General features: G+C 44.9%; 1 protein-coding gene across 1 annotated transcript in view; it reads left to right on the forward strand.

Annotated features, from left to right (window-relative positions):
- CDK19 (cyclin dependent kinase 19) overlaps positions 1-20702 on the forward strand; it is a 394114-nt gene that overhangs the window by 122550 nt on the left and 250862 nt on the right. The gene's annotated exons all lie outside the window — the stretch shown is intronic.

A 20702-nucleotide genomic window follows, 5' to 3' on the forward strand; every position in this document is an offset into this window, starting at 1 on the left:
CAACTGAGGTGGTGAGCATACCCCAGAAGATGTCGTTTACAAAGTCTTGGAAGACAGCTGGAGGGTTACAGAGCCCGAAGGGCATCACAAGGTATTCATAGTGCCCATCCCTGGTGTTAAAACCTGTCTTCCATTCGTCCCCCTCACGGATGCGAATCAGGTTGTAAGCTGCCCGCAGCGCAAGCTTAATAAACACTCTCGCTCCCCGTAGCCTATCGAACAGTTCCGATATCAGGGGCAGGATACTTATTCTTAACGGTGATGGCGTTAAGACCCCTGGGACGTAATTCAGGGACATAAATCTCCATTCTTCTTCTATATGAAGAAGAATCCCGCCCCTGCTGCTGACACCGACTTCCTGATGAATCCTCTTGCCAGATTCTCCCTGATATACTGAGACATGGCCTCTGTCTCTGGGAGAGATAGGGGATAGACTCGACCCCGGGGAGGCTCAGCACCAGGCAAGAGGTCAATAGGACAGTCGTAGGGGCGGTGAGGCGGAAGGGTCTCCGCCGCCTTCTTTTAGAATACGTCTGCATACTGTCGATAGCATTTGGGGAGAGAGGAAAGGTCCGCGGGGACTTCAGTGGAGGCAACCTGAACGCACTCCCTCTGACATCTACCCTCACAGGATTTAATCCACATGAGAATTCTCCCTGAGAACCACTCTATATGGGGAGAGTGATGACGCAATCAGGGGACCCCTAAGAGGACCTGGTCGATACCCTCAGGCATGACAAGGAGAGATGGCGTCTCCTGATGGGAAGAAGACAGCGAGAGTATTAGCGGGGTGGTCTGTGGGTGATCTGAGAGGGTAGTGTGGCTCCATTCACCACTCTGATGGTGACTGGCTGAGGTAGCAAGACCAGAGGAATTGCGTGCCGTTGGGCGAAGGCAGACATGAAATTGCCCTCCGCCCCGGAATCCACCAAACCTCTACCGTCAGAGTGGAAGAGCCAAACTCAAGCATGCCCTCAAAGGACAGCTTGGAGGAAAACGTTGCAGTATCTAGTAGGCCTCCTGCAACAGCCACTAGATGTGAGCGTTTTCCTGGCCGCTGTGGGCACCTGTTGGCAGGGTGACCAGACTGCCAGCAAATGTGACAGACCACAGGTGCTCGCGCAGACCGGGACCTGGATCCCGCGCAGGAATTCCCCATGGCTTCTTGGAGCTCGGACATCCGATTGGGTGGTTCCAGAGGTTTAGTAAAACTAGGTGCCAACCTAAATCTCTGCCTACACTGGGACCGCTCCAACCTTCGCTCTGAAAAACAAAGGTCTATGCGGGTGGAGATGATGATAAGCTCCTCCAGTGTGGCGGGAATCTCCCTGGAGGCCAGGGCGTCCTTTACATGGCCAGCCAGACCTTTCCAGAACACCGGAATGAGGGTCTTATCTGACCACTCCAGCTCTGAAGCCAGCGTCTGGAACTGGATGGCATAATGGCTGACCAGAGACGAGCCCTGTGTTAATGCCAGCAACTGGAGCGTGGTTTCATGGGTGACTCGCGGTCCCAAAAAGACCTGCTTCAGAGTGCCCAAGAACCACGAGGCACTCTGCACCACATGATCACCACACTCCCACAGAGGTGTGGCCCACTACAGAGCCCTGCCCGACAAGAAGGAAATAACAAATCCCACTTTAGCCCGCTCGGAGGGGAATCGCGCAGCCAGCAGCTCCAGCTGTATGGTACACTGTCTCACGAAACCCCTACAAGAAGCACTATCGCCCGAGAGCTTCTCAGGCAATGGGAGGTGGGACAAAGTCAGGGCAGGGATGGCAGGGGACATACGGGAGACAGCCTCTGTGGCTGCCTGAACAGCGACTGCGGTAACATCCACAGCTGAGGCTGAGCGCTTGAGCCGCCAGCCTGCCCTCCAGCTGCTGGATGTAGCGCTGCAGTCGTTGTTCGTCTGCCATTACTAGCCAGACCCTGGCGCTAGTATAATGTTAGGGCTGGCGGAATGCACCAATTAATAAAATAATAGTAAGGTGCGTTCGCAGCCCGGGGTCCACCGTGCAGGGGTGGTAAACTGCTGCTTAGTAATGGCGGAAGTATAAAGCAGTATACAAGAGGTCACACGTGGGTTGACATCACCCAGTGTGAACGGAAGCGAACTCTGTTACGACACAGCAGCGCCACCGATGAATATAAATGCCAGAGCCTGTTAAAATCACAGCACTAGGCAAGAGAGCGCTCAGTATGCAGTCAAAAACTCCGCCCCAAGGACACGAGGTCTGAGTCCCTCTAGACCTACTGAGCGCGCGGCGTCACACCTGCAGATGCCACTATAGCTGCTGACTAAGGTGGAGTGTCGAGCACGTGCACCGTGGCGTGCAGAGCCACCGGTGGACACTGTTGTTAGGCTCAGACTCTGCCTCTACCTACACCTAAGCCTGGGTGCTTAACAGGCTAGGCTGCACAACACATGCGTACCAACGGTAGTGGTTTCCAATGAGTCAGTCACCAGAGACATTCATACATGCATGCAACACTCACTCCTCATAGTCTGGTAATGCAGTCTATACTAGCGCATGGCCGAGCGGCCATGCAAACCTTTTATAGCCGCGTCCTTCCGGGACCTTACTGAGCTTTCTGATGGTCCAATCCGAGCTGGAGAAGGACCTGCGCATGTCACCTCCGATCTCCAATGAGAGATCGTCCCACGGGCATGCTCAGTGGCCCAAAAGTAGGACAAAGGCTAGTTTCACACTGCCCCTGCCGCGCCCCCGCCGGTAGCTCTGCCCACCGGCGCATGACGCTGCATGCGCCCTGCGTCCCCTATCTTTATCACAGGGGGCGCAGGCCGTGCGCAGTATGCGTTTGGCGGCGCATGCGCCTTTTTGACGGTGCGCCGACGCAACCAAACTGCAGCAGGTTGCGTTTGGCGCAGGTCGGCGCACCGTCAAAAGGACGCATGCGCCGCCAAACGCATACTGCGCACGGCCTGCGCCCCCTGTGATAAAGATAGGGGACGCAGGGTGCATGCAGCGTCATGCGCCGGTGGGCGGAGCTACCGGCGGGGCGCGGCAGGGGGCGGGGCTTAGCGGCGGCCGTGCACAGGCCGTCGCTGCGCTCCAAAACGCTAGTGTGAAACTAGCCTTTGTCCTACTTTTGGGCCACTGAGCATGCCCGTGGGACGATCTCTCATTGGAGATCGGAGGTGACATGCGCAGGTCCTTCTCCAGCTCGGATTGGACCATCAGAAAGCTCAGTAAGGTCGAAGAAGGACGCGGCTATAAAAGGTTTGCATGGCCGCTCAGCCATGCGCTAGTATAGACTGCATTACCAGACTATGAGGAGTGAGTGTTGCATGCATGTATGAATGTCAAATACCTATAGTATACCATAGTACTGCAGTATAAGGCTGGGGTCACACTTGCGAATGTTATGCAAGAAACTCGCACATCAATACCCGGAACTGCCGATGGCACTCAGGACCGGAATGTGCGCCTGCATAGAAATACATGCAGCCGCACACTCCGGTCCCACTTGCGAGAAACTCGCACGAGTCTCGCATCTCAATACCCGGCACTGCCGTTGGCACTCGGGACCGGAGTGTGCAGCTACATGTATTTCTATGCAGCTGTGCGCTCCGGTCCTGAGTGCCGGTGGCAGTGTCAGGTATTGAGACGCGAGACTCGTGCAAGTTTCTCGTAAGTGTAAACCTGGCCTAATAGTGAAAATCTTTTGTCTCCTGTGGAGCTCAGTGTATGGGCATAGCCAGACTGCTGTATAAGGGTCCCGTCACACACAGTGATCTCACTAGCAAGATCACTGGTTTTGTGACACATCAGCGATCTCGCCAGCGAGATCGCTGTGTGTGACGGGGATCAGCGACTGGCCCCCCTGCCGGTTATCGTGTACGCCGGTTTCCAAGGTAAACAGCGGGTATCCAGGGGCCGCGGCTCCTGGATACCCGACGTTTACATTAGAAACCAGCATCCAGCGTCGCTGGTCCTGATTGCTGGGGCTGTCTAACGATGTCCCAGCGATCCCATCCATGTCGGATCGTTGGTGGGATCGCTGGGACATCGCTATGTGTGACGGAGGCTTAACACGGATGTCGATTGCATCACAATACCCGGACTAACCAGTGGCTCTCCTTACCTGATTGTGACAGCCTGTATTTCTATGCAGCTTTCACACACAGATCAGGACAGCTGATGGCCAGTCTGAGTATTGTGATGCGATCGGTGTCCTTGTTATATTGTCATCTGACTGCGCCCTATTGCTGAGCTCCACAGGAGTACCAAGATGACTGCAATGGTGGTCTTGAGCTGGCCCCTGGCTGTCATATTAGTTCAACAGCCCATAGGGAGGGAATAGCTGCCGCCTGGTGCACTAGAGATGATGGGTACAAGTCCTGACACCATCCATAGCCCTCCATGCAAAAATCCAAAATTTACTGTACAGTAGGGGTCAGCAACCTGCTGATGCGAAACTGGCAGTCTGGGCATACTGGGAGTTCTCATTTCTTAACAGGTGGAGCGCTGAAGGTCGCTGGCTCCAGCTGAGCTGTTTTGTTGCGTGTTTTGTTTTTTTTAATTTGCATACCTGACAAAGGCCACTTTTTGTCTTAGGGTGGCCTATGGAAGCATATCAGCCTGTTATATTTTGGAGGTATCTCCTGGCTCTGAATGTACTCAACAAACATGATGTGAACGGAGCCTAATGTAGTGAAAATCAAATTTGCATCATGCAATATTTTTTCTTGGAAAAATTATAATGATTGTTATTTTATTTATTTACTTATTTATTTTTTGAGTGCCTAGCCTATCCTAGGTGGTGTTATATGTAATGAAGAGAGATTTCAAAAATTATCCTAATGTCCTATTTTGTGTATCATAAAGCACCCAAAAGCAAACCTAGATTTGTCAAACACATAATTTATCTAGAAGTAATTATGAACAGCTGCAAGGTTTTTAATTGCCTATTCACCTCATATAACTATGAGCTAAATACTTACTTTGCTGTCAACTAAAGTGGCTTGTGAAAGAATTCAACCCCCTTGGCAGTTTCCATGTTTTGCTACGTAACAACTTGGAATTTCACTGGTTATTTTGAGGTTTTGCATCAGTTCATGTGAAGAACATGCTTACTACTGTGAATATTTGTTTTTCTTTTTATTGTGAAGCAAGCAACAAATAGGATAAAATGAGTGAAAATTCAGTGTGTATAACTATTCACCCCCCTAAAGTCAGTACTTTGTAGCGTCTCCTTATGCGGCAGCTACATGTCGCTATGGTTAAGTCTCTATGGGTCTCTTTGCTTGGGAACTCTGCAGCTACTTCAGGGATAACTGTGATCTCAGTACTGCCTTTCTGATTAATGTCCTCATTGCCAGGGATAAGAGTTTGGTGGGCTGCTACCTTTTGACAGGCTTGTTGTGGTACCATGTTCTTTCCATTTGATGATAGTGGATTTGATGGTTCTCCGGGGGATCATCAAAGATTTCAGATATTTTTTATAATCGAACCTTGACTTGTATTGCTCAACAACTTTGTCCCTGACTTGTTTGGAAATTCTGTTGGTCTTCATGGTGTTGTTTGGTTAGTGGTGCCTATTGCTTAATGGTGTTGCAGCCTCTGTGGCCTTTCAGAGAAGGTAAAGTGTATATACTGACAGACCATGTGACGCTTAGATTTAACACAAGTGGACTTACTTTCGCTAAACATATAACTTTAAGGTAATGGCTTGCACCAGAAATATTTAGAGACTTCATAGCAAAAGTGGTGAATACATATTCACATGTCAATTTTTTATCTATTTGATCCCTTAAATTTAAGTAATGCCTATATTTTTCTCACTTCACCAACTGCATCACACAAATCGGAATACAAAAATATTTGAACACAGTTGTAATGTAATAAAATAGGTAATAAGCCAAGGGGGCTGAATAATTTCACACGCCGCTGTCGCTGTATATCTCCACACTTCCCTGTACACATGAACAATTGGCTTGCCAAAGCCTTCATGTGACAATAGGTTATATCCCATGGAAAAAAAAAAGAATTCAGACTTGTCCTCCTTTCTATCCTATGACGCAGGCCTGGGCAAACTGCGGCCCGCATACCACATCCGGCCCCCTGAGTGTTTGTGTGGCCCGCTCACACTCACCACCAGAGGGCCGGAGAGGGACTGATTTATGATTCTGATTTTTCTCAGAAGCGATTGTAGCCCCGCCCCCATCTTCTCATTGGTGGATGCTGGGCTGCTCAGTTCCTGGCTTGCAGAGAGAGCTCCTGAAACCTGTGCAGGAGACAGAGTGGTCAGGACAGGAGGAGGGAATCAGGGACTACAACACCCATCTGCTGTAGATAATGGGCAAGTGGTTTCTAAGTGGAGCCCAGATACCACCTGGGAGGCAGCATCATGTGTCTGCTGTGCTGTGTAGATCATAGCACCTGTGTTGCCTTTCACACTGGAATAAAAGTTGTGGGACTGCAGATTATGTTCAGGAAGACCAGCTTATTAGTGGCCACTAAATCTCCCTGATCGTCCTGGCAGCTGATAGAAGATAAAACACTTGGGCTGAGTATTCCTTCTCCCCCACACCTCCACTACATGCAGCCTGCAGGTGGGATATTCCATGTGCTCCCCAATCTGCTCTTCTGGCCCCCCATATACTCTGCTGCCTCCTCTTCTCTGTATGTGAGGGTTAACTCTTACCTCCCTCTTTGCTCCCAGCTTGTGCGGTTGTATGTCCTGTGCAGGAGAGGTAAGAGTTAAGTCCCCCATAGTGCTCCTCCTGTTATCTGTGGCTTATCACATCCACTCCATAGACTGCAATAAGGATTCCCACCCCCTCCTGTCAGCTCCTGCCCCAAATGTGATGTGGAATAGAGGTGGGAGAATAACTGTTTTCCAATGTTCCGCCTGTTGAAGTCTATGGGTGTGCAAAAATAAAAAAAAATTGGATGCCATATAAATCATCCGTATAGCATCCAGCATCCGATTTTTACGAATACATTTCCATTACACAGGACACTAAAATTGTATTCACTTCTGATGTATAAAAATGGATGCCATACAGATGACAATACAAATGGAAAATCGTATCATCACATAAGCAACTGTTTTTTATAAAGTGATAAAATTAATATTATGCAGAATTAAAGGGTGATCCGAAACCAAAGGTGACTTTCATTCTAAATTTAATTCAATAATCACTTTTCTAATATACTAGCTTGGCCCGTGCAAAATTTTCACACATTGGTCGTCAGGGGCGCAGGTAATTTCAGAAAAAGCAAGCTGATCAAATGTAAATGTATTTCATTAGCTGATGAACACAGACAGGTATTTATATATGTAGATTGGTAATGCAATAAATTGTTTTGATAAGTAGAGGCCAAAAAATGTTTTCTGGTTGAGGTGCCACCTGCAGGTCATTGTGTCTTTCTGCAGGTTTATGAAAATTATTGTTTAAACTGTATTTAGTGATAAAATCGTGAATGTGTGGTTTGTTTGACTGTTTTCTTGCTGAAGGGAGCAAGTACACCATTTCAAAGGTAAATCGTGTGTGGTGGGGCAAAGTAATCAGCGAAAAAGCAGTGCATGTTTACAAATGTGTTGGTAGTTTGCTTTGGGGTACTGTGGTGCCATCTGCAGGTCATTTTTCCTTACTGCAGGTTTGTGAAAATTAATGTTTAAACTGTATTTTGTGATCAAATCATGGATGTGCGGTTTGTTTGGCTATTTTCTTGCTGAAGGGGGCAAGTTTACCTTTCAAATGGTGTATCATTTGTGTGTGTGGGTGCAGTATGAATGGGGATACAGGAATCACCGAAAAACAGTGTTTAGAAATAATAGAATGGATTTCAGTGAAAAAAATAATACCATTCCCTCTCTACTCTAACTTCCTGTCTGCTTGTGTTTTGTTTTTTTGTTTTGTTTTTTTTTTTTTACTTCCAATGACATTTTGTTTGAGAATCCCAATGCATTTTGGAGTACTCACACGGGACATCATTAGGGGGCAGAGGCTGCTTTCCCCACCATGAAAAGAAGGTTCATCTGTTTCAGAGACTGGACATGTCCCTGCAGGGTCCTCTCTTTACTTTAGAGCCAGCAAGGGAGCGCACTGTCACTGTGCATTCAAAGGAATATAGCACAGGGAGCGCATAGTGAGTAGGCATCAGAATTTACAACCGATGCATTATCAGTGAGCAAGACTAGCCGAGCCTCCAAAACAGACATTACTGATGGCACCTAATTTCAGAGAGGGTGCAGAGTCTGCAGCAGTGACCGCAGCTTCTGCTCCCTAATGACGGCTAATTCAAGTATACCAACATGCACTGGTGCATCTCAAACAAAATGTCATTGGAAGTTAAGAAAAAAAAGACCGAAAGACAGAATGTAGAGGGTACGTTAGTGAATTTTTAATTGAAGTATATTAGAAAATAAAATTAGATTATTACACTGAATAGATATAGATTTAATATGAAATTCACCTTTAGGCTGTGTGCACACGATGCAGATTTGCAGCGGTTCCGCAGCGGATTTTACCGCGCAGAAACGTTGCATTTCTGCATTGTGATGTACAGTAGCCTTAAAATCAATGTAAAAAAAAAACGCTGTGCAGACGCTGCGGATTTTTCCGCGCGGTTTTCCCGCGGTACAAAATCCGCAGCATGTTACTTCTTTTGTGCGGTTTTCCATCTCCCCTGTCACCAAATCCGCAGGGGGAAACCCGTGATGGAAAACTGCACAAAAACCGCATGAAAACCGCATGAAAAATGGAAGAAATCCGCAGGAAAAATGCAGGTCATTTGACCTGCGGATTTCTTCCATTCTCCGCGGAAAAATCCGCAGGGCCAAAAAGTACGTCTGCACTCAGCCTAAAGTTCAGCCAATTGGTTCGGCCCTCCACAGCAGTGCCAGTTTCTCATGTGGCCCCTTGGGAAAATTAATTGCCCACCCCTGCTATGACGTCATCTTTCGGGGAAGAGTCAGGAAGCCCTTATATGCATTATGTGGACACTTTTTTGGCGGGTTTGGGCAATTTTGTCCTAAAATATGTGGAGTCATGTACAGTCTAAGGTTACTTTAACACTTATTATGATCACTATTTTACATCTGTTTTTGCAAGCCAAAATTCATATGGAGTGCTATGCAAAATCAAATAGGCAAACTTAGTGATTAGGTAACTACTACAAAAATATGTGTCATGCAAAAAGGAGCATAGTGGATAAAACCCCTTTTCACCTAAGCCAAAAAAAGACCCAAAACATAATAGAAATTTAAGATCGCTTGGAATCTGATTGTCACTGTCTTGAGGTTTCCGCAACAGAGAGGAGCCAGAAGACCGCGGCGTCTGATTGCTCCTACTCCTGCGCAGAGAAGCACTTCTCCTTCATTTTAATGGTGTTTATTCCTTTTGGCAGAACAGGGGTTAATTGGCCATGTTGGAAAACCATGAGCTCTCAGCTGATCAGAGTTAGCATTTGCTGCATGGCTTTGGAGGAGAGGGGTTCATATGAGAAGGAGTTCTGAAGGAGTTATCTGTGACTGTTGCAGTTTTGTAATCTGATAATACCCTTCCCGCCTCTACTTTGGTTTATTCCCCTTCTTCTGTTATAAATGAGTGAATATTTTGTGTGCCCGGTATTTTTCTTTTAACAATAGTTTGTGTTGTCTTGTTTGTTGGATTGGTGTACTGCGGGTGCACGGTAGCGTCTCTCTTCCCTGGGTTTGGGAAGAGAACAGATGGAGGGCTAGCTCAGGAGATAAGGCAAGTGTGGTGGCCCCAGCATCTTCACCTTCAGAAGTATCCTGGGGAATAGGGCTCCCTCTAGTGTCAGGGACAGGGAAAGCGCCCCTGATTCCGGGTCACCCGACAGCTGTGTCGTGACATTAGCTCAGACCATAACCATTTTTTATGATCCATTATAGATCCAGTCACTGCTCTTACAGGGCAACTGGAGGTGGCAGATTTACGCACAGTTGCTTTACAGCACCCTAATTCATCTGGTATGGGATTCATATCTCATGAAAACCATTGTGGAGCCCAAGATCTCTTTGCCTGACAGGTTCCCTAGGGGGCGTGACAAGTTTGCTGTGTTCAGGGCAGCCTTCAAACTATACCTCAGGCTACATCCTGTTTCCTCAGTTTCAGAGGAGCAAAATGTGCGAATAGTAATCTTGCTCCACTAGGAGGACCCCCAAGCATGGGCGTTTTCCCTCCCGTTTGATTCCCAGTCACTTCAGACAGTGGTGGAATTTTTTCTGGCACTGGGCCTTATATATGATGACACCCGATCACGTCTCCTTGGCTGATTCCACACTGTGCCAACTTCAGCAAGGAGACTGGCCGGCGGAGGAGTATTGCTCTGAGTTTCGGAGGTGGGCCCCAGACACAAAGTGGAATGACCCCGCACTCCGTAGCCAGTTCTTTGATATATTGGCCCTGTATGAGACTCCAGTCTTCCTTGAGGCAGCCATGTCTCTGGCAATCCAGGTTGATCGCCGTCTTTGCCAGAGACCTAGGGAGACACATCTGTTTGTGGGAGGTCCGGAATCAAGGGAGATCTGTACTGAGTCAACTGAGGAACCCATGCAGGTGGGTGCGGCATCTCACTCTGGTAAACTGTCTATTGTTTGGCGAAAAGGGGGAGTGCATTTCTACTGTGGAAAAAGGGCCATTTCATGGGTACTTGTCTTTCCCGACCTCACAGTAACACAACAGCCGGAAAACTAGGTGGCCGGGTTGCATGGAGGTTTGCAACCTGGGTGTATTCATCACCTCCGTGGGTAGGACACAATTTTTTCTACCTGCTGAAATCCACCTGGGTGAGATCAAGGTGGACGTGTCTGCTTTTCTGGACAATGGGACAGGGTTTAACTTGATCGACGCGAGGTTCGTCCAGGTCCAAGGCCTCATTCCACATACTCTGTCCAGACCCATACCCATAATCGCCATCGACTCCGCCCCTTTGAGACAGGGGTATTTTACTCAAGTTGTCCGAAGTTTACAGCTTCAGTTAGGGGCCATGCACTCTATGGTAATAGACTGTTTTGTGCTAGGGGGTCTGCCCTCACCTGTGTTTCTTGGACTTCCTTGGCTCGCTCTGCACAATCCTGTAGTAGATTGGCAATCTCAGGAAGTAGTAAAGTGGAGCGATTATTGTCAAGGACATTGCTTGGATTCCCGGCTTGCTAAAGTGGATACCCAATCTGTGCCAAAATACATGTTGAATTTTGGGGATGTGTTCTCTGAGCAGAGGAGTCAAGAACTTCCTCCCCATCGTCCTTTTGATTGCGCCATTAATTTCGTTCCTGGTGCCAGACTGCCTAAAAGAAGACTATATAACATTTCTATTCCAGAACAGCAGGCCATGAAGGACTACATCTCGGAAAGTCTGGCAAAGGGTCATATCAGACCATCCTCGGCCCCCATTTCCGCAGGGTTCTTTTTCACATACAAATAGTAACATAGTTAGTAAGGCCAAAAAAAGACATTAGTCCATCCAGTTCAACCTATAAAATTCTGTCAGAATAAATCCCCAGATCTACGTCTTTCTAAAGAACCTAACAATAACTGTAAGATACAATATTGTTATGCTCCAGGAAGACATCCAGGCCTCTCTTGAACCCTTCGACTGAATTCGCCATCACCACCTCCTCAGGCAGGGAATTCCAGATTCTCACTGCCCTAACTGTAAAGAATCCTCTTCTATGTTGGTGGAAAAACCTTTTCTCCTCCAGACGCAGAGAATGCCCCCTTGTGACTGTCACCTTCCTTGGTATAAACAGATCCTCGGAGAGATATTTGTATTGTCCCCTTATATACTTATACATGGTTATTAGATCACCCCTCAGTCATCTTTTTTCTAGACTAAATAATCCTAATTTTGCTAATCTCTCTGAGTATTGTAGTTCCCTCATCCCCTTTATTAATTTTGTTGCCCTCCTTTGTACCCACTCTAGTTCCATTATATCCTTCCTGAGCACCGGTGCCCAAAACTGTACAGAGTACTCCATGTGCGGTCTAACTAGAGATTTGTACAGAGGCAGTATAATGCTCTCATCATGTGTATCCAGACCTCTTTTAATGCACCCCATGATCATGTTTGCCTTGGCAGCCGCTGCCTGGCACTGGCTGCTTCAGGTAAGTTTATCATTAACTAGGATCCCCAAGTCCTTCTCCATGTCAGATTTACCCAGTGGTTTACCGTTCAGTGTGTAATGGTGATATTGATTCCATCTTCCCATGTGTATAACCTTACATTTATCATTGTTAAACTGCATCTGCCATCTTTTGGCCCAAGTTCCCAACTTATCCAGATTCATCTGTAGCAGAATACTATCTTCTCTTGTATTGACTGCTTTACATAGTTTTGTATCATCTGCAAAATCGATATTTTACTGTGCAAACCTTCTACCAGATCGTTAATAAATATGTTGAAGAGAATAGGTCCCAACACCGACCCTGTGGTATCCCACTGGTCACAGTGACCCAGTTAGAGTATATACCATTTATAACCACCCTCTGCTTTCTATCACTAAGCCAGTTACTTACCCATTTACACACATTTTCCCCCAGACCCAGCATTCTCATTTTGTGTACCAACCTCTTGTGTGGCACGGTATCAAACGCTTTGGAAAAATCAAGATATACCACATCCAGTGACTCACCTTGGTCCAGTCTATAGCTTACCTCTTCATAAAAACTGATTAGATTGGTTTGACTGTAGCGATTCCTCATAAACCCATGCTGATATGGCGTTAAACAGTTATTCTCATTGAGATAATCCAGCATAACATCCCTCAGAAACCCTTCAAATATTTTACCAACAATAGAGGTTAGACTTACTGGCCAATAATTTCCAGGTTCACTTTTAGAGCCCTTTTTGAATATTGGTACCACATTTGCTATGCGCCAGTCCTGTGGAACAGACCCCGTCGCTATAGAGTCTCTAAATATAAGAAATAATGGTTTGTCTATTACATTACTTAGTTCTCTTAGTACTCGTGGGTGTATGCCATTCGGACCCGGAGATTTATCTATTTTAATCTTATTTAGCCGGATTTGCACCTCTTCTTGGGTTAGATTGGTGACCCTTTTTATAGAGTTTTCTTTGTCTCTCGGCATTTCACCTAGCATTTCATTTTCCACCGCGAATACCGTGGAGAAGAAGGTGTTTAATATATTAGCTTTTTCCTCATCATCTACAACCATACTTTCCTCACAATTTTTTAATGGGCCTACACTTTCACTTTTGATTCTTTTACTATTGATATAGTTGAAGAACAGCTTGTGATTAGTTTTACTCTCCTTAGCAATGTGCTTCTCTGTTTCCTTTTTGGCAGCTTTAATTATTTTTTTAGATAAAGATTTTTTCTCCTTTATAGTTTTTTAGAGCTTCAACGGTGCCATCCTTCTTTAGTAGTTGAAATGCTATCTTTTTACTGTTAAATGCCCCTCTTACTTCTTTGTTTAGCCACATTGGGTTTTTCCTATTTTTTGTCCTTTTATTCCCACAAGGTATAAACCGCTTACAGTGTCTATTTAGGATGTTCTTAAACATTTCCCATTTATTTTCTGTATTCTTATTTCTGAGGACATTGTCACAGTCAACCAGATTAAGGGCATCTCTAAGCTGGTCAAACTTTGCCTTCCTAAAGTTCAGTGTTTTTGTGACTCCCTGACATGTTCCCCTAGCGAAAGACAAGTGAAACTGTACAATATTGTGGTCGCTATTTCCTAGATGCCCAACAACCTTCAGATTTGTTATTCTTTCATAGTGAATGCTTCCCATGTCTACAAATGCCCTACTGCGCAGGCGTGTCGTGTCTGTATTTACTACTTCTAATTAAGGCACTAAAGGTCCTTTGCATCATTGTAGGTACCTACGACTTGTGAACGTGACGGCCTTTCTCACAGATTATCCTTTCTCATTACCATGTCACCCAGCACCTTACCTTGCTTCTGCAGTTTGCAGCCATCCGACATTGCAGGTATTATTCATGGCGCATGCGCCATTGCTATACCATCCCTTCATTCATTCAGCCTCACTTTCTGTTTCACCACACAATATTATTAGATTTCTCTATCTTGGTGGGACATTTAAACTGGAACATTTGTCCTATGGCGCAATACTCTATTTCTTTTGGAGGCTCAAGATGTTATTATTTTTACAGATGCATATCATGTATTTTCTGATTAAATACTTATCTTGTATATCTTTCAACAATTGAATGAGAATACTAAGAGGTCTTTTCTACTCAGTATAGAACAATCTATTCCTCCTATTTATCCTGGCACAAATACGTCTAAGCAAACATCAGCAATATTTTGGAACATATCTATTATTTACAGTTGTGTGAAAAAGTGTTTGCCCCCTACCTGATTTCTTATTCTTTTGCATGTTTGACACACTTCAATGTTTCAGATCACTTAACAAATTTAAATATTAGACAAGGATAACACAAGTAAACACAAAATGCAGTTTTTAAATGAAGGTCTTTATTATTAAGGGAAAAAGAAATCTAAACCTACAGGGCCCTATGTGAAAAAGTGATTGCCCTCTAAACCTAATATCTGGTTGGGCCACCCTTAGCAGCAACAACTGCAATCAAGCGTTTGCGATAACTGGCAATGAGTCTTTTACAACACTCTGGAGGAATTTTGGCCGACTCATCTTTGCATAATTGTTGCAATTCAGCACATTGGAGGGTTTCTGAGCATGATCGCCTTTTTCAGGTCAAGACACAGCATCTCAATTGGATTAAGGTCAGGACTTTGACTAGGCCACTTGAAAGTCTTAATTTTGTCTTTCTTAAGCTATTCAGAGATGGACTTGCTGGTGTGTTTTGTATCATTGCCCTGCGTGATCCAATTGCACTTCAGCTTGAGCACATTCTCCTTCAGGATTTTTTGGTAGACAAACAGCAGGATTCATCGTTCCATTTACCACAACAAGGTTTCCAGGTACTGAAGCAACAAAACAACCCCATACCATCACATTATTACCACTGTATTTTACTGTTGGTATGATGTTCCTTTTCTGGAATGCTGTGTTACTTCTACGCCAGATGTAGTGGGAGATACTGTACACATTCCAAAATGTTCAGCTTTTGTCTCATCAGTCCACAGAGTATACTCCCAAAAGTCTTTGGGATCATCAAGATGTTTTCTGCCAAAACTGAGACTATTCTTCATGTTATTGCTCTGCAGTGGTTTTCACCTTGAAACTCTGCCATGTAGGCCATTTTTGCCTAGTCTCTTTGTTATGGTGGAGTCCTGGACACTGACCTTAGCTGAGACTTGAAGTTCTTTGGATGTTGTTGTGGGGTCTTTTGTGACTTCTTGGATGAGACATCTTTGTGCTCTTGTGATAATTTTTGTCATCTGGCCACTCCTGGAACAGTTCACCACTGTTCTATGTTTTCGTCATTTGTGTCAGGACGCTGAATATTTTTGGTTACCTTTTGGGCATGTCTGCCCTTTTTCAAGATGACGTCTTTTGTTTCATGTGCCCCTTGTCTTCCTGCCCTAAAACTCCACCCCATACTCTAGTCTGTGCTAGAATATTCAGCCTGTGTTCTGCTCCTGGTGGTTTCCTGGATTTGTAGCCGCTCTTGCAAACCTGTGTGAATATCCTGGTCCTCATTCTGAGTTCTGCTGTATTCATATGTGCCAGTGTTCCTCCTGCTCCTGACTACTCATGCTGCTTCCTCGGTGCCACTGACCTTCACCTGCAACATGTAAGCTGGCTGCTGCTCTGGTTCTGCCTTCGTTTAATTAGTTGCAATGCTCGGGACTACTCTGCTTAATCTGAGACTTCCTATCCAGGCCTCCCTGGATAATCTTAACACCTTATTTGGACTTTCGTATTCATGCATGGACTAGACATGGACCTACTTGTTTCCAGCATTCTCAAGTGCAAACTGCGCTTCACAGACTGTTTTGCTGATTGCGTTTCTCTCTGAGGTTTCCCACAGACTTGTTAAGTAGTTGTTCTAAATGTTATGGACTTGAGTTTTCACTGCACTTGTTTCAAGCACCGTGTGTTTATAATAAAGACTTTTTCACCTACAAAGTGTTCTGTAGTGTCTTGCTCCACGCAAAAAGACTCCGGAGTCCTCCAGTATAATTATTACAATTTGTGGATAATGGCTCTCACTGAGGTTAACTGGAGTCTCCAAGCTTTAGAAATGGCTTTATAATCTTTTCCAGTCTAATAGATCTCAATCATTTCTTACAGAATTTTTTTGGACTGCGGCATAATGTCTAGCTTCTGAGGATCTTTTGGTTTACTTCTTTGTTAAGCAGTTTCTATTTTGAGAGCTATAATATTTCCTTAGTTTGGCTCACAGAGTCATTTCATGGCTTCTTATTTGCGGGACGAGTTGACGTTTTTATTGGTACCATTTTCAAGCACATGACATTTTTTGATCGCTTTCTATTCCGATATTTATGAGACAGAATGGACAAAAATCAGCAATTCAGCTTTTTGGAGGGATTTAGGGTGGGGGGGTTTATGCCATTCCATGTGTGGTAAAATTGATAAGGCAGTTTTATTCTTTGGGTCAGTACGGTTACAGCGATACAACACGTATCTTTTTTTACGTTTTGGCGCTTTTACACAATAAAAACTATTTTATAGACAAAGTACCGTATATATTTGTGTGTAAGCCAACCCATGTATAAGCTGCCCCCCCTAAATTTGCCACAAAAAACTGGGAAAACTTATTGACTCGTGTATAAGCCTAGGGTAGAAAATGCAGCATCTACTGGTAGATTTCAAAAATAAAAATAGATACCAATAAAAGTAAAATTAATTGAGACATCAGTAGGTTAAATGTTTTTCATTATCCATATTGAATCAGGAGCCCCATATAATGCTCCATACAGTTCATGATGGGCCCCATAAGATGCTCCATACAAAATACACCCCATATAACACTGCACAAAGGTTGATTATGCCCCATATGCTTCCCCATAAAGGTTATGGCCCCATAAAATATTCCATAGTTTATACTCCCATAAAATGCTCCATAGATTATGGCCCATATGCTGCCCCATAAGATACTCCATAGATTATGCCCTCATAAGATGCTCCATAGTTTATGCCCCAATATGCTGCTCCATAGTTTATGCCCCCATATGCTGCTCCATAGTTTATGCCCCCATATGCTGCTCCATAGTTTATGCCCCCATATGCTGCTCCATAGATTATGCCCCCATATGCTGCTCCATAATTATGCCCTCCATATGCTGCTCCATAGTTTATGCCCCCATATGCTGCTCCATAGATTATGCCCCCTTATGCTGCTCCATAATTTTGCCCCCATATGCTGCTCCATAGATTACGCCCCCATATGCTGCTCCATAGATTACCCCCCCATATGCTGCTCCATAGATTACGCCCCCATATGCTGCTCCATAATTTTGCCCCATATGCTGCTCCATAGATTACGCCCACATATGCTGCTCCATAGATTACGCCCCCATATGCTGCTCCATAGATTACGCCCCCATATGCTGCTCCATAGATTACGCCCCCATATGCTGCTCCATAGATTACGCCCCCATATGCTGCTCCATAATTATGCCCACATATGCGGCTCCATAGATTATGCCCCCATATGCTGCTCCATAATTATGCCCTCATATTCTGCTCCATAATTATGCCCCCATATTCTGCTCCATAATTATGCCCCCATATGCTGCTCAATTGTTTATGCCCCCATATATTGCTGATGCTGCCGCTGCAAATAAGAGGAAAAAAATTACATACTCACCTCTCGTCGCTGGAGGCCCGGTGCCGGTGTCCTGAGCAGGCGGTGACAGGTTCTGATGTCGCCGCTGGCTCAGGCCCCCGGCACTGGCGATATTTACCGATCCCCGCTCCATGGCTGCGCGCTGCTCTGTCCAGTCCTCCTCTGCGTCCTGTCAGTGACGTTCAGGCAGAGGGCGCTGCGTGCACTAACTACGTCACCGCACCCTCTGACCTGAACATCACAGAGAGAGGATGCGGAGGAGGAGAGGACAGAGCAGCGCGCAGCCTTGGACCGGGGACAGGTGAATATAGCTTATACTTACCCCCTCCTGGCGCGGTCTCTGCAGCCCCCCTGCTTCTCCCGGTCTCAGGCTCCTTCCTTCAGCGGTCACTTGGTACCGCTCATTAAAGTAATAAATATGCGCATATTCATGACTTTAATGAGCGGTACCATGTGACCGCTGAAGGAAGGAGCCTGAGACCGGGAGAAGCAGAGGGGCTGCAGAGACCGTGCCAGAAGGGGGTAAGTATGACCTGACACCTCCGCCCCTCCTCCCCCACCGACCCCCTGGTATATGACTCGCGTATAAGCCGAGAGGGGGACTTTCAGCCCCAAAAAATGGGCTGAAAATATCGTCTTAAACGCAAGTATATACGGTAATTATTTTTGCTTTATTCTGAGAGATATAACTTTATTTTTTCACTGATGGAACTGTTTGGGCTGTTTTTTTTTTTTGTGCGACAAGATGACGTTTTCAGCAGTACTATATGTATATCTGTATCTTTGATCGCATTTTATTACACATTTTGTTCAGCGGTATGATGATAAAGCATGGTTTTGTGCCTCGTTTATTTATTTTTTATGGTGTTCACTAAAGGGGTTAACTAGTGGACTGTTTTATAGGTTGGGTCATTGCGGACGCAGCAATACCAAATATGTGTACTTTTATTGGTTTTTTTTTCACTCAAATATTTATTTATAGATACAATATCTTTTTGATTTTTTTTTTTTTTTAACCCCTCAACGACCTGAGGTATTTTTGGTTTTGCATTTTTATTTTTTGCTCTCCTGACATCAGGACCCCGTATCACACCGTGGGGTCTTCGATCCAAAGGCAGAGGGGCTGTTAGCTCTCTTCCTGCTCCCGGAATGCTGCAATCTCGTTCGAGCACAGCATTTCGGGGTTAAAGTGCCGGGTGTCAGCTGTCAGAATCAGATTATTAATCCATTCCTGGTCAAATAGACCAATGTCACATGGATGGATTATTACGTGTAATGTCAGAAAGGGGTTAAGGCATTTATTTCACTGAATTATTTTATACAGGGCTGTTTAGGCAGAGAATTTAAACAGACATAGATGAATGTTGCTGTATTGGAGGGCATGGGGGACCTGTCAGGTTCCCTGTTTAAAGGGTTGATATTGACCTTTAGGATTGCTACCTTTAATAGGTGGCTCTAGAGATCAAGACCTCTTCCTTTCTGAAGAGGCCATTTGCATATTTAATTTCCCTGAGGAGCATTGCATGGTCTATAAGTCTCTTTACACTTTTATATCATTCTCCGTAATGAGAGACCTTGCTCCTTAGACCTCTCATATGTAAAAAAAAAAAATGATACCTGAATAAGGCTTTAGGCCATAGTTGGCCAATTTTTAACTCCACTTGAGTTTTAAGCCCTGGTTCAACAAAACGTTTATGTAAAAAAAAGTGGCGTAAAAGCATTGAAACGTAACAAAGTTTTACTGCAACTTGGAGTTGCGCCAAATGTTGCTAACTTTGGCGTTTGCACATCAGTTTCTCTCAGCTCTGACAAATACATGTGACAGGGGCATGATGCCACAGCTTGTTTAGTTCATGGGAGCTGTGGCATTCCTTATGCCAGACATCACATTCCACTCCATGAGTGGAGTAATATTTCTCACCTGGTGTACGGCGTCGCATGTCACTTGTCAGACGCTACAGATTAATCAAGAGGTGCGGTCCTCTTTGAATCAGGCGCTCCAGATTCACAATCACAGCTCCTCTTTGTGGGAAAGTAACCTACGTTAAATAGAAATGGTTGTAAGCTGTATACACACGTGCTTTATGAAAGGTCTATCAGTATGCGCATCCCTTCCAGCAAGTTTACTGGTGTTCATATGATTTCAAGCCTGTCTAACATGAGTAATCACGTGAAATTGTTGCTGCAAATAAATATTTATACAATGTGACTTGCCATGTATGCCAAAAGAAAAAAAAAGCTTGTTTGAAATCCTTCATGTAATCTTTTCAAGTTCTCACGTACCCTAATGATATCTGTGCTTTGAGTGCTAAAACTCTCACCTATTTTGAGAACGGGGCTCTGAAATTCCTGCGTTCCCATGATGAGCTTTTGGTGCGTTTTTGATGTTGCAGAATTTCTGCACCATTTCTGCACCGATTATGCAAATTAGTTGTTATATTGTTTTTGATGCTGTTTTTTTTTTTTTCCTCTGTTTGGTGTGTTATACTTTAAATAAAGTTGCTTTGTTTTTGATACTTCTTGAATTTTTGCTTTTATGCTGTCTATTTAAAAACAGACGTATACAACAGATGTGCAACCAAAGTTTACATATTGTTCTCTAGGCTGTGTGCCCACGTAAGCGTTTTTTTCACATTTTTGAAGCGTTTGTCCCAGTAAAAAAGCTTCAAAAACGTTTACAAGAAGCATCCCATTCATTTTAAATGAATTCCGCACTTTTTGTGCACATTGATAAGTTTTTTCCGCGAAAAAAAGACGCTTCGAATTTGGCGGAAAAGTCAGCGTTTTTAACTATTTTCTATGAGTCAGAAGACAAACGTTTTTTGCGCAAAAACCGCGTGGAAAACGCGCAAAAACACGCGGAAATAAAACGCGCGTTTTCTGAGGAGTCCGGTTTTGAAGCAGAAATTTTCTGCATACGTGGGGGCACATAGCCTAAGAACGGATACAACCTACAAGCGCAAAGTTACATACTGATA

This window comes from Dendrobates tinctorius, unplaced genomic scaffold (assembly GCF_039654945.1).
Source record: "Dendrobates tinctorius isolate UK_male_01 unplaced genomic scaffold, ASM3965494v1 ptg000046l, whole genome shotgun sequence".
NCBI classification, from domain to species: domain Eukaryota; kingdom Metazoa; phylum Chordata; class Amphibia; order Anura; family Dendrobatidae; genus Dendrobates; species Dendrobates tinctorius.